The 7,308-nt window shown below is 36.0% G+C and overlaps 1 pseudogene; it reads right to left on the bottom strand.

Annotated features, from left to right (window-relative positions):
* Positions 1–3,805: 3,805 nt before the first annotated feature.
* LOC117216039 lies at positions 3,806–6,130 on the bottom strand (annotated as a pseudogene).
* Positions 6,131–7,308: the final 1,178 nt, after the last annotated feature.

The raw sequence follows: 7,308 nt of genomic DNA, 5'->3' as shown, positions 1-7,308 counted from the left end.
CCAACACTTGCATCGTAGATGAACTAGACCATGTGGCTGCTTCTTATGCTCGAAGGAGCACAGATAAACACTGAATACACCGTGAAAAAAGATAGATAGTATGCCTTGGTGTAATATTTAAAATCATATAGAGAAATAGAATGAAAAATGATTTACATGTCGAAGTATTAAGTATTGTTCCGACGATGCATATTTAACAAGGATACGTAAGAAAATTCCACTTGCAGCTCGAAGTTGGATATTTAAAACATTTTTTGGGACAGTTTTTAGGCCCATGCCTAATAACGAGAGCGTGGCTACGATTGACGTATCCGATCGTTTTGTTGTATCTAGCTCCCACTTAGTCCCTAATACTCTAAATGCTTTTTCTTTCGTACATTTTATTATATGATCCCTTATACGGTGATCAATGATAAGATAAAATGCTGTCTTTACTTGTCCTTTCACTATATCCTTTCACTATATGTTTAGCATATCCTGTCGGACTTGACACACCCCTAAAAATATTATGAGCTGGTGTTCTGCCAGGTTTGGAACTTGCATCTAGTTCTTTCCAAACTATTCCATCGAGCCCAGTTTCGATACGTTGTTTCTTTACTCCAATCTTACGTTCTGCTGTGAATGATAATTTCTTTCTTTTTTGCCCTGGGCGTGAAAGCTCATTGATAATATTCTCGTCTTCATTATTGCGGTCTAACTATGATTCGGTTGTAAATAGCTTTTCATGTATTTCCATGCTGTTTTCAGTTGCTGAAGTTTCTTGTTCATCGCATACTGAACAGTCTTCTGCTATGCCCGTTATTTTTAATAATTTTTTTTTGCAGTCTTGACATTTTTAGGGTAAATATTTATCACAGAATAACACTATGTACGGAATACAAAATTATTGTCAAATTTTATATGCTTTACTATTTCTTTTATAACCACTTTACACAAAACACTCCGAGATACTTTCCGTCTGAGTTATAGAGATAACAAGTTTAGATGTCGACTGATTCACTAAGAAACCGACACGTATTCTGGTCGAAAGAAAGATACCAAGTAAAAATATAGTCTCTGACGGCGATATTTATATGAAAATATTGATTGGTACTGGCCATTTTCCATCAATGGTTGTTCGAGGGTGGAATTGACCGTTGAACATGGGAAAACCCCACTTTTTCCGTGTTTTTACCGGAATGAGCAATAGCCCTAAAATACTCTTCGTCTTTTAAAATGTTTGTAACAATTGACAACAAAAATTCTAAATTTTATGGCGGTTCCTTAGGGTCATTATATGGGACTGAGTGGCCCTCTTGATCGAGGGATGAATTATGGTTTATGACAAGGTTACGTGTGTAACAGTTGTTATCATTTGTTATTACTAATTTTGTTTGTCATCTGACTTTGGTATCGCCTTTTCTTTGTACTGATTGTATTTATCTTGAGAATAAATAGAGTATTCCATCGAGCGGTCAAATTGACAAGGCAAAGTACAAATTTTTCTTGGAAAAGAAAAAAGCAAACTAGAAATAAATACTGAAAAATATATTGTATGCATGTTTTAGGAAAAGTCACGAAATATGAAGCGATTTGATAACGTTTAAATATGGTTAAATTTGAGTAGAAGTTTTGGAAGCGGTCTAAAAGACCGCGTCGGTAAGTTTAGTGTTAAATGTGACGTTTACGGGACTATCACGAATTAGGCTTTCGAGCAGTGGGAGAAGTCGGCGAAGATATTTTAAACTGTAAAGGAATACGATTGTAATGTGTTGACAAATATTATATAATGCTTATACATTGGACCAGTCCGAGAAATTCCTGCGACGCGAAAAATTTCAAGAGGCCGTAGCGCGGGAGAGCGCTGGATGTGTTCATCATTGAATTCCCCACAGTGGTTTTTTTAATTAGTACGGGTAAAAACATAGCGAGCAGGTTTAGATCACGGTGAGTATTACGTGATTGCTGAATATTCAACCGACTGAGAGAACATATCAAGTAAAACAAATGCAATGTCACACAGAGGGGCGATTCAATTAACTAGTGGCTTTAACTAACCTCACATAATCTTGTTTTGTCAGTTTGGTAGTTAGGTGATTTGTGTACTGTTCTACACTGTACGTGGATTAAGGAAACATAGTTTCATCCTAGTGCAAGAGACAGTGAATATCTTTTAACACTTATTTTCCAAGCACCATTATAGTTATCTAGACATAGTTAATGTTACTAGTTAATAAATCAATAGTCTCGCTATTCATTTCTGATGGAATCGATGGGTCAAAAACATAAGTGCATTGCATCGCTTTTCGCAGGGATGAAATTCGAAATGATACTAATCAATACTATCGTAAAACTCAGAAAAGAGCAGTCTGGCTAATTTCCGATTATGGAACTTGCAGTCTGGCAACATTCCTTAGATGTTCCTGATTTTTTTAAATTCGGGTTGATTCCAGAACGAGCTGCACTTATTTCCGCAATAATGAACATTTTTGTACTAATTAATGTTATTATGAAAGAAGTAAAAAACTTGTCCGGTTGATGTACAACGTTGGACAATAATTCTAGCAATATGTCAAAGGTTTTAAAAAAAAACTTAGTACAGATATGATGATAATTTATATTATCAAATCAGGAAAAAAGCAGCTTGGCTCTTGTTAGAAGTCATTAAAGTATTCCCAGGCTAACTGAAAGGCGCACAACCCGTAAATATCTAAAAATACAAAAAAATATGTTAGATTTTGCATTTTTAAAGCCGTTAGTTTCAGAATGTAATTAAATGTACTTGAGTTCATTCTTAAATATTCATAAAACTTTCCAAAACAATTTGTTATTTTTTTGTATGTGGCAGCTGTCACGTAAAATAACACACAAAAAAATAAAGAAACAAATTTAAGATGAAAAATAAAAAAAGAAACTTTATTTTTTTCTAACACTTGGTTTTACAATTTGCTTCCGAGCTCTAAGCGTGACTTTTAAAGACTGACTCTTACAACTCGAGTTCCGAAGGGTTCGGATAGTTTTCTTTTGTCACCCTTTAATATCCCCATTATCCGCGCGTTTGTTAGGCGTCGGCGACCGTTGTCACGCACGCCTTCTTCTAGAACATTCGGCGAAAAGACCGTTGGGATATCGATGGCTCATTAGGCACTTCGGCGATATACATTGTCGCTGAGTGCCGCCACATCTTTATCTCCATCATCAGTCCATCGGGTTTGAAGTGTGCCGGTCGTGACACGACACTCGATGACGGAACTTTCCGACGTCTTTGTGACACAAAGCGTAAGGCTGACATGCTTAATGTGCCGTCGATATTCCTACCGTCCTTCCGCCGAATATTCGGAAGAAATCGTACACGGCAACGGTCGCGGACGTCTAACGAATGCGTGCGTAGTGGGGATATCGAGGGGCAACAAAAAAAAGAATCTGTAGAGGATGTTGATTGAGTTGCTGTTTAAATGACGAGATAACTCGAAGTTGAAAACTGTCAAGTAGATTTTAAAATAATAAATAAATAAATACAGATAATGTTCGCTAAGACGTTCGTACTAACGGATTCACTAAAGACAGTGTATAAATCGCTAATAAGATTGCTCGAGACTGACTGATAAAAACTGATCGCCTAGCGATCGCGTACGTTTATTCATATTGGTCGGGGGAGTACCGGAAAATTTCAATTCGTCTTTGTTTGACAGTTGCATGTAGCGGCGACGTTGTTTTACCCGGAGTTTATTATTACATTATGTGTATCCTAAAGATATTGATACTCCAAGGCAAAACAACAACATGATTTGAATTGTCCTCTAACTCATTTGTCGCTACATTAAATTTATATATCTATGTTTTGAAACATTTCAGTTAAATCTGGTGTGCACTTTCTACTATCAAAGAATGTATACACTGCTTTCTCTGGAATGTATCATTGCATTGCAAGTTAATTTTCACATATGTGCGCTAAAATTGATAAAAATTCGAGTACTCTATGCATTCTAATGTTTATTAACTCATTTAGTAAAACAATACTTACATTGTGCTCAATGTGGAATTGTATGCTTTGGTCTAGATTCATCACCTGATTCATCGTCGTCAGGTTCACCATCCAAAACGTAAGTGGTTGGACCTTACTGTTTGGAGCCATATTGTGGCTAAAATATTGAATGAATAATAGCTTATGCTTTAATAACAGAAGAATACTTTGATATTGTTTATAATGTTACCTGTGATGTAATCATCTGATGCTTAGTTTTCATTACTTCATCTGCAGCTTGTCATTGATCTCTTAATTCGGTTTCTTTTCGTCTTTCAGCTTTCTGTTCGCCACGCCTTTGTTCAGCTAATGTTCGCTGCGCTTCATCTTGTTTTTGTAAACGTTGTAAACGCTGTTGCTTTTCCTGTTTTCTTCTTTCATCGACATCCTTATTCTCTTTTGCTAATAGAATTTTTTTGGCTTTTGCAACCGACTTTTGTGCTAATTTATGAGCAATCGCTTTCTCTGCAATGTTTGCATTTTCCGAAGCTTCTGTTTGTGCAGCAGCTCTAGTGTTTCGTTCTCGTGTTTTTGTTCGAGTTATTCTAGTTGGTGCATCAATATCAACAACAAGTTTTGGGGTGTTCACGCCTACCTATTGAAATGTCTCAATTCCTTCTTTTACAGATACCTTGATATATGGATCGAATAGAGCATTCGATTTATACGTGTTTCTTATTTCCTGGAATCCTGTAATTGTATTCTTTTCCTTCGAAGATGGTTTTGTTGGAGTATTAAGTATTGCATCTTCGCTCGATGTCATAGAGCTGTTCTGCCGCTTTTGTCGTTTTTTAATTTCTTGTTTCTTAATATTTGCTTTAGACTTTTTCATTTCAGGGGATGACTCATCTTCTGTGAGTAATTAATCAAACTCTTTGTTTGTCATCGCTTCTTTTAGCTGCTGCATCTTCTCCTGCAAAGTTATTGACGACCGTGGTGTAAATTTAGGTTCAACATTTCTTCCTGTACTACTAGCCAAGTTTTTATTAATTACTACAGTTTCGTTTAATTTTATTGGTGATAAAGGTTCTAAAATTACGGTAGCGTTCATCATCTTTTGCGTATAAGTAGAATTGATGTCCATCGTGGAATTCATAAGAGGAGTTAATATCTCAAGTGCATCCTCGCACATTGAAAGTTCTTCAATATCATTTCCTGTTGGTGCAATTACTGTATCATCAATAATATTAGAATATTTACCCTTCGTGTTTTCACTCCGTGAAAAAGTTCTCTTTATATTACTATTTCTTGTTGTCATTGAAGACTTTAATGGTTCAATCTTTTCTGGCTGTATTGCATTTTCTTTTATAAAAAGATGATCCTGTGAATGTATCTGTGAAGTACCCGCGACCTCCTTGAAATTGTTTCGCTTAAAACATTCTTTTCTGTTTTAGTATGTTTTGTAGGGCCTTTTGTGTTTTTTTCATCTGAACTACTTCTAGCACTTTCCTTTTTTTTAGATCGGCTTCTACGTTTCCTCTAAAAATTTAGAATATATTTAACAACGTTATAATAGTAATTATATACACAATGTACATACATCAAGCAATTAGATTTCAACATATTACTTAACCGATATCAAGCATTATTAGGTACTATATATAAAAGTTAGTATTGATTAGTAACATAACATTTGGGGTAAGATTAAAAGTATTAAATTTCACCATAATATGATACAAACATTTACATTGCTGTCATCGTCAAGAATTAAGGACCTTCGTGATTTTGCAACAAGTGACATTGACTGCTGCTTTTTAATATTAATTGCAGCTTTTCTTGAAGCCTCTCTTTTCGTTCGGCCAATTGTTTCTACCACATACCCAGTTTTTATATCTTTATTTTTTGTTTTATCATGTATTGCAGTAGAACCTGATACTGTATTATCGTTATTGATAATATCATTTTCTCTATACGGTGATAATCTTTTTTCTTCAAAACTTTCGGCGTCTTTGCCGTTGAAGGGCCAGAGGCTGTTTGTGGTATTTCAACAATTAAACTATGTAAATAATCCACAGTATCTTCAAACTGGTCGTTAATAAATTTTTTAACATCCAAACAATAATAATGTGTATTCGATATATCTTTGGTAATCATTGCTTTAATCTCATTCTTTGATCTATTACCCATATTTAAAATCTACAAATAAATTCTTTATAAGTATTTAATATATACATTAAACTATACTTTTAATTGTTAATAATACTTAAATAATAAAAATAATAGTTGAAATTATGACATATATAACAATTAATACAAATACATTGTGTTTACTTCTATTAAGTTAGAAGCATATGTAAATTATTTTTCAAAAAAAAATATTTATATGAAACAATAATAAAATAATGAAGTAACGTTGAGGATAGAATCTAGTTTAATTATACATATATGTCGGAGAAGAGTCAAGAACAGGGTTGTGGGCGTTTGATGGACCTCCCTTGGAGTTGGCCATCGTCGCGGTGGCGCGCGCGGATGCGGTTTTCTCGCACGCGAATGAACACTCCTGACGCGGCAATCAACAGCAGCGGTGTATAACTCGTAGTGCGAACGCCGCGGGCCTTAGGTCCGGTAACGAATCCGCGGTCAACGGGAGGTGAGATAGACTGACACTGACTCGAACGTGTATTACTCGCGGATCAAGCGGTGTTGGTCCCTTCGTCGATGAGATCTCCCGAAGGAATGAATGTTCGTCCCAACGTCACCACCGAGACAACCTCTGGTAATGTATCTAGGTACGCCAGCTCCTCCGATCGATTGGTCGATTGGTCGATTTGGGACAAAAGCTGCCTGTCCGTTTACAAAAATCTTAATTGCCGAAAACCCAGGTTTTATAGCGGGTCTCCGGGCTGACTGGGCTTGTGCTGTGTACGTGCCTCCACATCTGGTATTCATTGTCCGAAGGGACCGTTGGAATGTTTTACTGTCAAGTACCTCTATGGGTGTTTTTTTTAATGAGGGTCATACTGTAACTCCGCGCCTTTTTGGACGGAACGCCCGTCCCGTTGACCGCGGCTACGTTCGGCGGCTGATGGTCGCCTTGAGCCCAAGTTTACTATCACAAATCGCAAACAAGTACAATTGGGCAGGATGACGGCAAATTGTTTAATTACGACTGTAAACTTTAATTGCAATTTTACGGATTTTCCCGAAGTTCCAGAGAGACGGCTCCGGCGTCCTTTCATCTCCGACATATATACCCTTTTAACAATTCCGTTCTTATCAATTTTATTAAATTTACAGTGAAGTTTACAAATACACTAATGTCAATGAATATTAACGTATATGTTTATTATTACACTAAATAAAAA

Source organism: Bombus bifarius, unplaced genomic scaffold, assembly GCF_011952205.1.
Source record: "Bombus bifarius isolate JDL3187 unplaced genomic scaffold, Bbif_JDL3187 scf7180000010067_frag, whole genome shotgun sequence".
NCBI lineage: Eukaryota > Metazoa > Arthropoda > Insecta > Hymenoptera > Apidae > Bombus > Bombus bifarius.
The sequence above is the reverse complement of the archived record's forward strand: the minus strand, read 5'-3'. Positions and strand labels throughout refer to the sequence as shown.